At 45.9% G+C, this 16,272-nt stretch overlaps 1 protein-coding gene across 1 annotated transcript in view; it reads right to left on the bottom strand.

The window, feature by feature from the left end:
- LOC130472779 (zinc finger protein 585A-like) overlaps positions 1–16,272 on the bottom strand; it is a 97,779-nt gene that overhangs the window by 45,848 nt on the left and 35,659 nt on the right. The gene's annotated exons all lie outside the window — the stretch shown is intronic.

The raw sequence follows: 16,272 nt of genomic DNA, 5'->3' as shown, positions 1-16,272 counted from the left end.
TATTAGGTTCAATTCACCTAACAATAATAATAATACAAATACAAATATTTCCAATAGCATAAAGTTCTTCAGTGGTTGAAGCAGACGACACCTCTAGTTTGGTGATCGTTTCGCAAAAGCTTCTTCAGTTATTCTTCATTTGGAAATAGGGCACACGCCTCACAGCCAAATGTGGGGTACAAACACCTCTGTAGAGATACATAAAAGACACTCACACTAACATGTTCTATGTGTTAATATATTGGTGCAATTTTATAAAAAGGCAAGCTTACCGCAACTAGAAATAAGATCAAGGATCACAATGGATTTCTTTGCAGTAATTAGGGCCAATGGCCTCTGGAAAAATTATAAGAGTACATTTAATACAAACATTTCAAATAAATATTGTAAAGGAACCTTAGAGCTTATGTAGCAATATCTTACCACAGTCCTAAGTAGAATAGACCCTACCGGGTTCTTCTGTCCTCCAGAGAGGTTAAACAATCAAATGTCACCCCATATTGTTACTAGATTTGCTATCATCAGCATAGGTGGGACTATTTTTCCAGAGTACCTGGAGATTGGCAACCCTATCTCGACCCCACCTAGAGGTTGGTAACCTTTGCTAGAATACTGACAATGTAAAAAGACCAGTAATGCAGTTATTCGATGACAGACAGGTCCCCGAACCTAGGACTAGATGCTCCTTGCTCAGCAAATGTCTCGTTCTGCCCCCAAATCACAATTCCTGATCTTTGAAACTTTATTGGATTTAACAGCTACAATATTTCAATTGCTTCCAAATGCAATTGATTATCTTCTTTGTCAACAATTGACTGTATCCTGATTGGAAATGAGCAGGATATCTAAATAAACCAGGTATGCACAGACAAGGGAAGGAAGGGTGGAAGACATAGGAACATTAAGAAGAGTACCCCTGGATGAGACTCAAGGTCCACTTAGTCTAGCTACCTGTTTCCTCCCGTGGTCAGCCTCTGCCAAGCCCACAAAAAACAGTCTTCCCCCTCCCACAAGTTTTTGCTCCTCAGTAAAACTGGTATTCAGACGTACAATACACTGGACGTACGCTACACTGGGATGTTCTGTTGTGTCTAATAGCAGTTACGACTAATAGCCATTGATGGATGGGCGTATCCTCCACGAATTTGTCTAATCTACAGGAGTGGCCATCACTGTCCTGCCGCGGGGAGTCCCACAGGTAAATACTTCCGCATATATAACAGGACCTCTCTTGGTTCTTGTAGGTTATCCGGGCTGTGTGACCGTGGTCTTGGTATTTTCTTTCCTGACGTTTCGCCAGCAGCTCAAACCCAACCCCTTTCTGACTATGTATTACTCTTCCTACACACTTGACACTGAGAGACTCTCCTTCAGTGTTACTCCTCTGAAGATGCCGGCCACAGCTGCTGGCGAAACGTCAGGAAAGAAAATACCAAGACCACGGTCACACAGCCCGGATAACTTACAGGACAATGATTAGCACATTACCTTTGACACTTTTTGCAGGACAATGATTCAGCTCAAACCCAACCCCTTTCTGACTATATATTACTCTTCCTACACACTTGACACTGAGAGACACTGTCCTTCAGTGTTCCTTCTCTGAAGGTGCCGGCCACAGCTGCGGGCGAAACGTCAGGAAAGAAAATACCAAGACCATGGTTACACAGCCCGGATAACTTACAGGACAATGATTAGCACATTACCTTTGACACTTTTTGCAGGACAATGATTCAGCTCAAACCCAACCCCTTTCTGACTATATATTACTCTTCCTACACACTTGACACTGAGAGACACGGTCCTTCAGTGTTACTCCTCTGAAGATGCCTGCCACAGCTGTGGGTGAAACGTTAGGAAAGAAAATACCAAGACCACGGTCACACAGCCCGGATAACCTACGAGAACCAATGAACTCTGACCGTGAAACCCTTCAACAATATTTAGGACCTCTCTTGTTTCTTGTGACTTACTTTTCTTGTCGCTTACTTTTTATTCATTTCTGTAAGCAAAGCGGCAATCTCGATCTAAATCACTGGTTCCCAACCAGGGGTCCATAGACCCCCAGGGGTCCGCGAGAACTAAATTAAGGTCCGCGAAACAAAGTTAAAAACCCATAATAAATTAATATTTTCAATTAAAGGTTCTCTATTATAAAAATATATATTCAAATATTATTCTAAGCTTAATGTTTAACTAACAGTTATGATTAAAGTTTATTTTCAAATTCTCGGAATTTTTATTTTGAACCTTGGGGTCCCTGCACCGAACAAAAAAGTCCTAGTGGTCCCTGGTCAAAAAAAGGTTGGGAACCACTGATCTAAATACATCTCTCTGGTTTTAAACATAGGGAGCTTGCGTGGCTTTCCACCCCACCCTACCCCAAGTTAACTTGAATTAGCTGCACAGCGAGGTTGCTAGCTAAAATAAAATAATCTGCCTTCTCTTTTGTGGAGTCTTTGTGTGTTGTATGGTATAGAACCTCATTCAAAACAAATAAGAAGAAGAATTCTAACTTAACAGCCGCACGTGAAAGGTTTGCTGGGTACCCTAAGAGTTAATGCAAAAGAGTTCCTCGTGCCTAGACAGGGATGGACATCTTCTCTTTGCACTTTCCTCCCTCTTTGTTGGCCAGCATCTTCCCATGCTCCGCCTCCCTGTTTGCAGCAGGGAGAATCTTTTGAAGGGCTGCAAGAGAGGTGAGTGAAATTGAGCACAGGAGCAAAAGGGGGCAAGGAGAGGAACTGCAGGGGGAAATCCTGATCAGAGGAAGGCTATTGGGGACTGCATGGAGGAGGCACGGAATAATGATTTCTTTCCTGAATCTCTGCACTGTAGATCAGCATCCTGCTTTCAACCAGATGGCCGTGGAAGCTCTCGTAAGAACATAAGAAAAGCCCTGCTGCTGGATCAGACCTAAGGCCCATCAAGTCCAGCAGTCTGTTCACACAGTGACCAACCAGGTGCCTCCAGGAAGCCCCCAAACAAGACCACTGCAGCAGCACCATCCTGCCTGTGTCCCACCGCACCCAAAATAATAGGCATGCTCCTCTGATCCTGGAGAGAATAGGTATGCATCATGACTACACATAGCTCTCAAACTACAGCGTGAGGGTGGCCTTCCCCCAATTATTTATTGCCAGCCCCCGGTGTTCGGAGGTATGCTGCCCTTGCATATGGAGGCTCTGTTCTGGCCTATCATACCAAATAGCTGCCGATAGCACTACCAGGACCGCTGATGTGTTTCCAGCAGTGGCCGGCCAGCGCTCCCACGAGGGTGGAGGTGGCGGCATGGCTTAGTGGTGCAGCACGAATGTTGCCCGCAGAAGGCTCTGAGTTCAATTCCTGTGGGAAAGGATTGCAGGTAGCAGGGCTGGAAAAAGCCACTGTTTGAGACCTGCTGCCAATCAGTGTACATTATTGATTCATTTATTTATACTCCACCGTTCTCCCCACCTCTCTCCCTAAAGAGGTTTACATCGTTCTCCTCTCCTCCATTTTATCATTACAACAATAACTCTGTGAGGTCGGTTAGCTCGAGAGCGTGCGACTGGCCCAAGGTCACCCAGCAAGCTTCCATTATGGCTGAGTGGGGGGTTCAAGCCTGGGTCTCCGAGATCCTAGTCTCAGACTCTAACCATTACTCTACACTGGCTCTTTAATGCTGAACTAGATAGACAAATGGCAGCTGCATATAAAGGTTCATGTTTCAGTCCCCTTTGGTTGTACCAGCATAACACGCCTGGTCCTCATTCCCCTGAGAGCCAGTGTGGTATAGTGGTTAAGAGTGGTGGTTTTGGAGCGGTAGACAATAATCTGGAGAACCGGGTTTGATTCCCCACTCCTCCACATGAGCGGTGGAGGCTAATCTGGTGAACCGGGTTGGTTTCCCCACTCCTACACATGAAGTCTGCTGGGTGACCTTGGGCTAGTCACAGTTCTCTCCGAACTCTCTCGGCCCCACCTACCTCACAGGGTGTCTGTTGTGGGGAGGGGAAGGGAAGGTGATTGTAAGCCTGTTTGATTCTTCCTTAAATGGTAGAGAAAGTCGGCATATAAAAACCAACTCTTCTTCTGATGGTGACCCACCCTCTTACAGGAGAAAGGAGATGAGTGCACCTAGGAACACCACCGCATGGTCACTAAATTTAGGTATTTATATCCCACCTTTCTCCCCATTGTGGTCTCAAAGCAGCTTACATCATTCTCGTCTCCTCCATTTTATGCTCGCAACAACATGAGTTCCCATGGCATGAGTGGGGATTCGAACCGGAGTCTCCCACATCCTTGTCTGACACTCTTTAACCACTACACCATACTTACTGTTAATCTGCTCATCAGGTGACTCCAGCTTGCAGGAGTCTTTTAAAACCAATTTTTCAGCTAGGTGTGACAAACATTTGGAACTGTTCTTCTGTTTGAGTTGTCTGTTCTTCTTTTATTTTTGGTATTATCATTATTATCATTATTATTTTGCTATAAAATGTTTACTATAAAATAAAACAATGCATAAATTTAAACATTATTTTATGAAGCGTCATAGATGCACCAGCTAGAACCAAATGTTTACCTAACATTTACATTTGAGTCTCTAAAAATACCCAAGTTATTTTAGGGACACACTGAAATGCCAAAAGGATTTTGTGTGTGTAAAACAGTAGTTGGTAATTAGCACATAGCATGTTCTAATATGCCAGAACAAATTTCATATACGGTATACATAGAAATAAACTGTCTCTAATGAAATGAAATTATTAGGCATTATGGAGCATGCCAGAGTCATGTGTATCTGGAATCCAATGCCCTGTTGCACCTTTACAGCTGTTGTTAGGATGAACATGATGGGGCTCAAAGCCCAGGCTTTATTAATTCTCCTAAAAGCAGGGGAGGTCAGACAAGAAAGGCCAATATAAATTACTGCTACACAGTCAAGGCTCTTCCTGTTTTAATTGTTCGCTGCATCAGTAAATCCAGTATCCCTGAGAGAGGAACAACTGTAACTGGAGAAGACAGGCCCTCCCAAAAGAAGAATACTTGGAAGTTACAACTACCACCACTAAGTTAAGGCTTGAACTTCATAGGCATGGCCCCTTTTAATATTTACTGGCAGCAAGTCGCTTGAGTAGTGGTTCATCATAAACCCAGCATTCTCCATCTTCATGGAATAGCCTGGTCTCCCATGGAATTTCTTTCTCTTTCCTGGCTCGGGCTTCAGCTCTTTGTCTTTCCTCAAGCCTATGTTTAGCTTCATTATTATTATTATTGATTTTGGGAACCTCTGCTGAGATGGAATAAGGCAGATAGTAATAAGTACATTTATTTACGTATTTGTTTGTTCCCTGCTTTTCTCCCTAATGGGTACTCAAAGTGGCTTACAGCGTCATTCTCTCCTTCTCCATTTTATCCCCATAACAACAACCCCATGAGGTGGGTTAGGCTCAGAGAGACTGGCCCAAGTTCAGCCCGTGAGTTGCCATGGCAGAATGGGGTTTGCACCTGGATCTCCCAGATCCTACTCTGACTCTGGAACTGCTACACCACGCATTCTCTTGATAATCTATTCTTCTTGAGGTAAAATCCTTCAGGTAAAACTCTTCTTATACTGACTCAGCTGCTAAGGAATTTGAACTCAGGTCTCTCTGGTCCAAGGTCAGCATTCTGGTCAATATACCACACTGGCTAGGCAAGAAACTATCTTGGATATTTAGGTACTGAGAGCCAGTATGATATAGTGGTTAATGTTAGACTAGGATCTGGGAGAGCCAGGTTCAAATCCACATTTAGCCATAAAGGTGACCTTGGGCCAGTCACAGTTGTTGTGAGAGTAAAATGTTGGAGAAGAGAGCCAGATTCATCATGCTGAGCTCCTTGGAGGAAGGTTAGGACTTAAAAATGCCAGATATGTTGGCTCAAAGGTTTTGACAGCATTCTGAATTCTGTCGAACTTTAGGATTTCATCCCATAAAGTTGTGTCTTTGTGGCAGTGAACTGTGCTGCTCTTTGAGGGGAGCCATCAAAAATTATATCATTATTGTTTTTTTCCGGCAGGGGGGAATGGATTCATATGATAACATTACCTTTGGGTCCGCTAAAAATGAAATTCAACAAAGTGTCTGCAGATGTTTTTGGTCCATTTTGCCAAGGGCTGTACTTAAGATTATTCATTTCTGGTTCTCTTTTAGGATTGCTATGGAAGAACAGAATTTGGTGGGACTCGAGCCTGGGGAGTGTTTGGACATTAGCGTTAGGGAACCTCTGATTCTCCAAGTTGGGACCATTGGAGAGTTCCTGACTGAGGCAGTTCCTCAAAAGGTGAAGCAAGAGCCAGGAGAAGGGCTACAACACACCTGGGAAGCACAATGGAAGGAGTTCCTGAAGTCGGTGGAGTCCCCTCAGTCAGGGTGGGAAAACTTACAAGCGCCCCCATCCGCGTCAGAGATGAGGGGAATTCAGATCTCTTTGAAGGGTGTACCCGAGGTCCGTTGTCAGCCTACAGGATACCATGTAACCCCCACCCAGCCAGGCAGCACCGGAGAAGTCAATGCAGCCTGTGAGAGGCTGGCTCCTTCTGAGATAGTGAAGGAAGAGAGGGTGGATGTGGAAGATGCCCTCAGCTCAGAGATGTGGCGCCAGCGCTTCAGGCAGTTCAGCTACCAGGAAGCGAAAGGGCCTCAAAAGATGCTGAGCCAACTCCAGGAGCTTTGTCATCAGTGGCTCAGGCCGGAGAGACGCACCAAGGAGCAGATCCTGGACTTACTGATCCTGGAGCAGTTCATGAGCATCCTGCCCCAGGAAATGCAGAGCTGGGTCAGGGAACAAGGCCCCGAGACCAGTGCCAAGGCGGTGACCCTGGCTGAAGATTTCTTGTTGAGGCTGAGAGAGGAAGTGAAACGGCAACAGAAGGTAAATGCAGAGCCACAGGTGGGACTCTTTGCATTCTGTGACTTTTTCTTAAATAGGCAAATGTGTATGGTTTCTCTTGTTTGCATCATTTTGTCTGATTTATGTCATTATTACCAACGTGCATATTTTGTCCTGGTGCTGCTTGTAAGGGGAGAGGGGAGGAAGTATGTGAGGGAATGATGACTTGTTTTTTAGGACACTGAAGACCTCCCCCAACCACTAGAAATCTTATCCAGCTACTAGTCTAGCTTCTGGGTGTTTAATATAGTCCTCAATCCACAAAAGACTCCTGAAAAAAAAAATATGTACAGAGAATTTTGTTTGTGAGCATTTCAGGACAATATCGCTTTAAAATTTTATTCAGTAGACATTCCAATTTGGGGATGTTTTTCCTGTAGCCACCATTTTCCAAGTTGGTAGATATGTAGGGTTGACAACCTCCAAGTGGCACCTGGAAATCTTCCGCTGTTAGAACTGATCTCCATGCGACCAAATTAGTTCCAAATTAGAAAATGGTTGCTTTGGGAAGTCAACTCTATGAAATTATACCTTGTTGAGGTCCCTCCCCTCTCCAAACTCCACCCTCCCTAGGCTCCACCCCCAGAATCCCCAGGAATTTCCCCAGTGGATTTAGCAAACCTATGTGACTCCTGACATTCTCAGGAAGAAAATATGTAGGTCTTCTACCATACCTGCTTCCTGAGATTATTTAAACAGATGCTAGGGATTGAACCTGCGTCCTTCAGCACGCAAAGCAGGTGCTGTATCCACTGAGCACAGGCCCCTATGTAAGTATGAGGATGTTATTTCTGCTGTAGAAATCAGACCGTTTGGCCTTTTTTAGTCCAGTGATGTCTGCTCTGACTGGCAGTGGCTCTCCAGGGCCTTGAGCAGACAGCAGCTTTTCCCAGCACTTCCTTCCAGAAACCTTTTAACTGGCGATTCCAGGAATTTGACTTTGGCTCTACTACATGCAAAGCAGACCCCTTACAGTTCACCCCTTAGTCCCTAGAAGTGAATGGGCTTGGAAGGGTGTAACCCCACTTAGAGTTGCACCGTAAATTTCATAATATGCTCTTGAATTCAGCCCTCCACTTTCTTTCAGGCGTTGGAGCCTTCGGAAGATGCAGGTGGGAACGCTTCCAAGTCTCAGCAGGTTCCAGCAGAAAAAGGGCAACTTTCCACTGAGGTCAAGCAGGAGCCCGATGGCCAGGATTGCTTGCTTGGTAAGGCTTAGGATATGAACTCTATTTAGGATTTCCCTGGAACGCCTGGTTCACATATACAGCAGAATGGAAGTGTGAATGAGGTAGGAAAATGGACAGTACCATCCCAGGCTGAAAGAGAGGAAAAAAATTTCTTCCCCCTCAAAATTCCTCTACATTCATTAGTTCCTGTAGAGGAAAACTTCTACAGTAAGTCAAGGGCAAAGTGAGCCCCCCCTCTCTTGGGGAAAGCCTTACACATGTGACTGCCCCCCCTTCCAGTCTGAAGTGTGTGTGTAAAGTGCCATCAGGTCACAGCTGACTGATGGCGACCCCGTAGGGTTTTCAGGCAAGAGACTAACAGAGGTGGTTTGCCATTGCCTTCCTCTGCATAGCGACCCTGGAATTCCTTGGTGGTCTCTCATCCAATTCCTTGATGGTCTCTCATCCCATCTAACCAGGGCCGACCTTGCTTAGCTTCCGAGATCTGACGAGATTGAGCTAGACTGGGCCATCCAAGTCAGGGTGAGTCTGAAGGGATACAACCTATTTGAGCATCTCAGGGCTGTACCATCTTGTTCAGCTGTATGTGTAGACCAGGCCTCTAAGGGATTTGTGTGTGCAAGAAGTGAGGGGGGTATTAAAGAAAGAAGAGGGGGAAATATCAGAAAAAGGGGAGATAAGCGAATGTGTGTGCAGAGATGAGATAGAGATAGAGAGTTCTACATGTTTCATATCATTTTTTACTCTTCTGCTAGACTTGCTGTGTAAATGTGTTTATGTATGTGGTCCAAATAGCATGGTCGCTGTTTTTCTAGGATTCTCTGGTAGAAAAGCTAGCAAATTTCGGTCCTTGAACCATTGCTGTAAAGACAGGGGAATGTCTGTCTGTTGTGGTATCCAGCCATAGCTCATCATGGTACAGACTATTTCCCCATTCAGAGGCCTACTCTTTCTCTTCCCTACTTTATTGTCATCATTTTCTGTACTCCCCATTCCCTAGGCAGCAGCCAAGCACAGGCAAAGAAGAAGAAAGCCCCTGAGCTGGGAAGAGCGAAACCAGTGGGGATCAGTGGACTCTCATTTAAGAGTGCTAAAGGGAAGCTTTACCTGAGTCCTGAGGCAAAAGAGTCATCTAAAAGCCAGCAGAGACCCAAAAGGCACCAGGAAAGTCCTCCACGGACGATGGCCAAAAGATCCTTTATTTGTGAAGACAGCGACACTGGCGTGTTCAAAATTGTTGCCTCGGGGGGAAACTGCAGGAGTAAGAGAAACAGCGGCCTGGGGAAAAGATTCCATCAGAACTCTGGCTTTCTAAAGAATCGGAAAACGCAAGCAAAGGAAGAATTGTATAAATGCTCCTACTGCAGGGAAACCTTTAACAACAGAGCATTCCTGGTTACACATGAGAGAACCCACACAGAGGGGAAACCATACAAATGTGCAGACTGTGAGAGAAGCTTTAATTATAAAACAAATCTTAGTAGGCATAAGAGGATTCACACAGGTAAGAAGGGACATAAATGCTCAGTTTGTGAAAAAAGGTTCAGCTACAGATCACTACTTGTGGTACACGAGAGGACCCACACAGGAGAGAGACCCTACGGATGCCCAGAATGTGGGAGAAGCTTTAAACAGCAAGCAAACCTTATTAAGCACCAGAGAACCCATACAGGTGAGAAGCCATTCAAATGTTCAGAGTGTGGGAAAAGCTTCGCTACCAAGTGTACCCTTGTCACTCACCAAAGGATACACACAGGAGAGAAACCCTTTAAGTGTTCAGAGTGCAGGCAAGGTTTCAGTCAGAAGGGGAATCTTCAGAAACACATGATGACCCACACGGGAGAGAAACCATACAAGTGCTCAGACTGTGGGAAGACCTTCAGCCTAAAAGGGCAACTCATTTCTCACTTGAGAACCCACACGGGAGAAAAACCCCACCAATGCTCAGACTGTGGAAAGAGGTTTGGTGATAAAACTGCCCTTACCATCCACCAGAGAACCCATACAGGCGAAAAACCGTATAAATGCTCAGCCTGTGGGAAAAGCTTTAACAAGAGGCAGAGCCTTCGCTTGCACAGGAGGACCCATACAGGAGAGAAACCGTACAAATGCTCAGATTGTGGGAAACACTATAGCCAGAGGTCAAATTTTGTTCGCCATAAGAGAATCCATACAGGAGAGAAACCATACCAATGCACAGAATGTGACAAAAGCTTCAGTTTTAAAATATCCTTCATTCATCACAGACGAACCCATACAGGAGAGAAGCCATACGAGTGCTCCGAGTGTGGGAAACGATTCAGGCGCAAGCACCATATCGTGAAGCATGAGAGGATCCACACGGGAGAGAAGCCATTTCCCTGCCCAGACTGTGACAAATGCTTTAAGGACAAAGCCAGCGTTTATCTGCACAAGAGAACCCACACCGGAGAGAAACCGTACGGGTGCTCTGAGTGTGGGAAAAGTTTCCGGTACAAGCAACATCTGGTTATACACGAAAGGACCCACACAGGAGAGAAACCCTATAAGTGCACAGACTGTGGCCAGGGTTTCAGTCAGAGCTCAAATCTTGTAGTGCACAGGAGATCCCATACTGGGGAAATGCCGTATAAATGTTTGGACTGTGGTAAATGTTTCAGGTACAGCACTGTCTTCGTAGAACATAAAAGGACGCACACAGGAGAGAAGCCATACAAGTGTTTAGAGTGTGGGAAAAAGTTCTCCAGTACCTCTAGTTTTTCTAAACATCAGAAAATCCACACATGAATGGAACAATATTCAGATTATGGGGCTGGCTGTAGAAAGAAATGCCCCAAAAAGCTTAAGACATGTTCTACAAGGAACTGATTGAAAAGTGACGCCAGGTGCGTCTTATTGCACTGGAATGCCACGTTATAGAGTTTGCATTGTATTACTGAACATAAATTTGCAACCACTCTAATCTGCTTTTCATAGAGTAAATGAGATTAGGAAGGTGTGTAAATGATGAGCTTTCAATTTTAGTTGATGCATTTGATGTCGGTTTTATTGTTCACATGTTGGCTTTCCTTATTAAATTCTATGCTTAAAGACTTTGTATGTCACGTATCTGTTGGGGGAAGGGGATAGCTTCAGGAGTCTGAAAGGTTAGAATCAGGATCCGTGCAAAGCACCACGGTCAACAGGGTCTCAAGAGAAGGTTTTGCATCAGTGCTTGGCTCTAGTGGCCTTTTCTTACATGCCCAGGGTAATGCCGATCACCACGTTGGGGTCAGGAAGCGGTTTCCCTCCAGGCCTCCTTGGCCAGGGATCCTGGAAGGGGTTTTTTGGCCATCTTCTAGGCATGGAGTAGGGGGGTCACTGGGGGTGTGGGGGGGGAGGTCGCTGTGAATTTCCTGCATTGTGCAGAGGGTTGGACTAGATGACCCTGATGGTCCCTTCCAACTCTACGATTATGAATGAGATCAGGGCCGGCATTGGCATACTATGAGATGTGGAAGCTGCTGAGGCCCAGTGTTTCTGGTGAGGCCCACTGCTGCCAGCACCCCCTGCACAATCACTTGCTTCCCTCCTTCCCCTGCCAAATCCCCCAGTTCAAAAGAGCTGAATGTTTGGTGGGATCTCTCTCTGTAAGCTCTCCTCTAAGTCCTTGTGACCAGTTAGAACTGAGGGCTGTGCTAGAGCAAATTTCTTTCTCATTGGATGTAACACACATGCTCCTACAAAGCAACCAGGATGCAACTGTGCTTGCGCTAGGGTTACCAATCCCTTGGGAAGGAAATGGCCGCCAGGGCAATGGCTGATGACCTGACATCACTTCCGGGAAAATCCCAGAAGTGACATCACACCTCCTTAGGAATCATTGAAATCTCTGGTTTTAGCATAAGAGTTTCCAGCAATTGCTAGAGGAGCATGATGCCACTTCCAGGTTTTCCCCAGAAGTGGTCACACTGTTGCTGATATCTGCCACCCCATGTACCCCATCAAACCCTGTTCTTGCACGAGTTTCCAGACCACCCCTAGCAATCCTGGCCTGTGCGGAATCTCATTTTATATTCTGAGCTGGGTTCAAATCCCCACTCTGTCACAGGAGTTTGCTGGTTGAACTTGGGTTATTCATGCTGCCTCAACCCAACTTATCTCACACGGGGTGGTTGTTCTGAGGTTAACACCGAAGAAGGCAGAACGACGGGATCAACTGCTTTGGATCTCCATGAGGTCAAAAAGGGGGATATAGATTTAAAAAGAAATAACAACTGAACCTCCGTGTTTGGAGACCGAACACCTCTGAACACTGGGTGTCGCGGGCAACCAAAGGGCAGGGGACAGCTCTTGCCCTTTTTGGCCTTGCTGTATCAGACCAACGGGCCATCCGTTTCAACACCCTGTTTCCCAGAACGGCTGCCCAGATGCCCACAAGTAGGGCATGGATAGAGTTGCCAGGTCCTTCTGCGCCACCAGTGATGTGTCCCCCCATTAACATAGAGTCCAATGGAGTATTGAGGACAAGGAGGCTCGTGTGAGCTTTACAGCTTGCTTTATCGGCCAAGGAGTCATAACCGAGTGATCCAAGACACAGACAATGGAGCTCTGCAATCCTGTCACACAGAGGGAGGGGCAATGCAAGAGGTTTTATAGACATTTGGCATTCCAATATCATTCGATGTTTGCTTGTCAATGCAACGTCATAGCTCGGGTGGGAGCATTGCTACATTACTGAATTGAACTCTATTGTTCCCTTGCAGAGAGAAACGAACCTTAAAGGAGGGGAGGGATGGGGGAGGAAGGCTGTTCCTTTATGTGAGAGGAAAGATTCCAGCCTTTGGATTGTGTGGGTGTGCCTACTTGCTTGATGCTAATGAAAAGGAGGGTTGGGGCCACTGACAAGCGGCTTCTGTGGGTATGTGTGTAGCATGCGTGTCTGAATGAGGTTACTCAAGCCCAACACCAGCTGGAGGTTTTTGGGGCAGAGCCTGAGGAGGGCAGGGTTTGGGGAGGAGAGAGACTTCAATGCCATAGAGTCCAATTGCCAATGCGGCCATTTTCTCCAGGTGAACTGATCTCTATTGGCTGGAGATCAGCTGTAATAGCAGGAGATCTCCAGCTGGTACCTGGAGATTAGAAAATCTGCAACAGAGTCTCCAGGAACTGAGAACAGAGTGAAAGATTTTACTATTGGGTACGATTTGGATATGTTTACTGTAAGTATTGCATAATGTATTGATATATAAACAGCTTACTTGTGAAATGTATACTAGATACAACACTATGCTTTATTTAATTTAGGTTTGGAGCTGAAGAAAAGATTTGAAACTGCCGTCCCCCACCTTTTCCCAAAAAGTGTGCTTTTGGGACAGTACCTACTTTTGGACATTTTGGAGAAAATATAACATTTACTTGAAAGAACATGGCAATTGGTGCACAGAGACTGCACCTTACTTAGATTGTACGTACTGTACATCACTTTGATTGTTCTTATATGTATCTTTCACTCTTGTATTGTTGATGTTATATGTGTAAGCACCAATAAGAATTTTTTGCTACTTTTGTACTGGAGACTCCGTTGCAGATTTTCTAACCATTGGCATTGGCACGGAGGTGCCTATTTTGTACGGTACCTGGAGGTTGGCAACCCTAGGCACGGAGAACAAAGCCTCCCCTGTTGCTGTCTCCCAGCACTGGTAATTCAGCGGTACACTGCCTCTCACCATGGAAGTTCCACTAAGTCATCATGGCTCCGAGCTATGGACAGACCTAACCTCCATGGCAGGTCTTTCCCATCACCTACTTGCCTGGTCCCTTTAACTCAGTGGTTCCCAACCTTTTTTTGACCAGGGACCACTAGGACTTTTTTGTTCGGTGCAGGGACCCCAAAATAAAAATTCCGATAATTTGAAAATAAACTTTAATCATAACTGTTAGTTAAACATTAAACTTAGAACAATATTTGAATATATATATTTTAATAATAGAGAACTTTTAATTGAAAATATTAATTTATTATGGGTTTAGAACTTTGTTTTGCGGACCTTAATTTAGTTCTCGCGGACCCCTGGGGGTCCATGGACCCCTGGTTGGGAACCCGTGCTTTAACTGGAGATGCCGGGGGGGATTGAACCTGGGACCTTCTGCATGCCAAGCAGAGGCTCTACCACTGAGCCACAGCCCCTCAAATAAATGTTGGTCTTCAAGGTGCCGCTGGATTTTTGTTTTATCCTGAATCTACAGCTCGTGGAGTGCTAGGATTTGGGGAGAGGGGGGAAAACGCTTTGTCCGTTCACTCCTTGCAGCCCCGTGCGCCTCCCTCTTTATTCAGTGGGGCGGGTCGGGTGCGCCTCCGGTTGCAACGATACCATTTATGCACGGGGAGGTGTTGCCTTGGATTTGCCGCTCACTAGATGCACATTTTCCCCTAGATCCAAATTCTCACCCCTCTGCATGGGGGTTTATTTTTGAGTTTGGTGCATTCGGATGGGGGGAAAATGCGCTTTTAGAGAGCGGCAAAACCTCCCATGCATAAATGGATGAATAATGATCAGGCAGCGGTGCAACCGAGTTCCTATCCTCAGAGAGGCAGGAAATGTTGGGCATGGGGAAGGAGGGGGGAATGAACAGCCAATGCACCTTCCTGTCCCATTGAGCTTGGAAGTGGGCATTGGCCTTGCGAGTTTCTTTGGAGAGGAGCGGGCATTGCGGTGCATGGAGGGAGCCCGAAATTAAAGGTGAGCGGCAACGATGCAACCCATGCAAAAAGGGCGGAAGGGAGGCATTGGTGGGCTCGGGGGGGAACGGAGGGAGGAATCGTCGCCAGGAGGGGAAGGAGATCTGAATGGCACTGGTGCAGATTTAGACCCAAAAGTCGCTCCCTTGTTTTCTGCACCCCAGAAGCTGGTATTGAGGAGTGATGGTTATGTTCTTGATTGTCCGGGCAGTTCCCAGATCCGCCAGATCCTCAAAAGTATCATAGCAAGAACTGCAGCCTGAAATGACCAATCCCAACTCAATGGACAAAGCGACTTAAAAAATACAAGATTGCAAAGTGAGGAATCGACTGGATTAGGATTTTGGGATCGGAGAGAGTCTCCATAACATAAATTCTTAGAATCGCAAAGCTGTTAGGTGTTTTTCCCCTCCCCGAGTCACCCTGCCAGAGATTGGGGGCAGCAGGGTTGTTGATCTAACTATGGAGAGGTCCAGTAGTTAGAACCTCTGTCTGGGTGGGTACAATAAGATTTCATTTCTGTAGCACTGAAAAAGCATCCGAGCCATTTCACATCTTTATAGTAATCCTAGCAAACAATACTTAGGCAAAATACTGTCGAAGGCTTTCACGGTCAGAGTTCATTGGTTCTTGTAGGTTATCCGGGTTATACTTAGGTTATACTTAGGCAGGCTAGTATTATGTCACTGTAATAGGGAAGGAGCTGAGAAGATACAGGCAACTCGAATTAGTGGATATTTTTCCAAATATATGTGTACAACAACTGGTCTCCAGATGGTTTTTAAAAAATTGTTTTTAATGTTAGGTGGCTGAATGTCATCAGGAATGGCAAATGAGGGCTGTCTTCAGGCATCCCCAGTGCAGAGGACATTGGTGCCTTTTTTGCCAGCACTAGGAGCGGCAAATGAGGGCTGGCCTCAGGCCTTTCTTTGCTAAGGAAATTGTGTCTTCTCTTCTGGTGGCACGGTTGGCAACTGAGGGTTGTCCTTTCCATTTGCTGAGGAAGTTGGAGCCCTCTTTGCTGGCAGCAAGGGTGGCAAATGAGGGCTGGCCTCAAGCTCTTCTTTGCCAAGGCGTTTGTCCCCTCTGTGCTAGCAGCAAAGATGGCAAATGATGGCTGTCTTCAGCCTTTTCTCTACTGAGGAAGTTGGTGCTTTCTTTGCTGGCAGCAGGGGTGGCAAATAAGGGCTAGCCTCAGGCCTTTCTTTACCAAGGCAGATGTATCCTCTGTTCTGGTGGCACAGATGGCAAATGAGAGCTGCCTTCAGGCCTCACCCAAGCTGAGAAAATTGGTGCCTTTTTTGCCAGCAGTAGGAGTGGCAAATGAAGGCTGGCCTCAGGCCTTTCTTTGCGAAGGAATGCAGGAAATTGGACCAGATGACCCTGGTCCCTTCCAGCTCTATGATTCTAAGATGCAATTTCCCTGGCAAAGAAATTCCCTTGTCTTCTCTTCTGGTGGCA

This window comes from Euleptes europaea, chromosome 1, assembly GCF_029931775.1.
Source record: "Euleptes europaea isolate rEulEur1 chromosome 1, rEulEur1.hap1, whole genome shotgun sequence".
Taxonomy (NCBI): domain Eukaryota; kingdom Metazoa; phylum Chordata; class Lepidosauria; order Squamata; family Sphaerodactylidae; genus Euleptes; species Euleptes europaea.
Note: the sequence above shows the minus strand (reverse complement) of the source record. Positions and strands in the feature narration are given on the sequence as shown.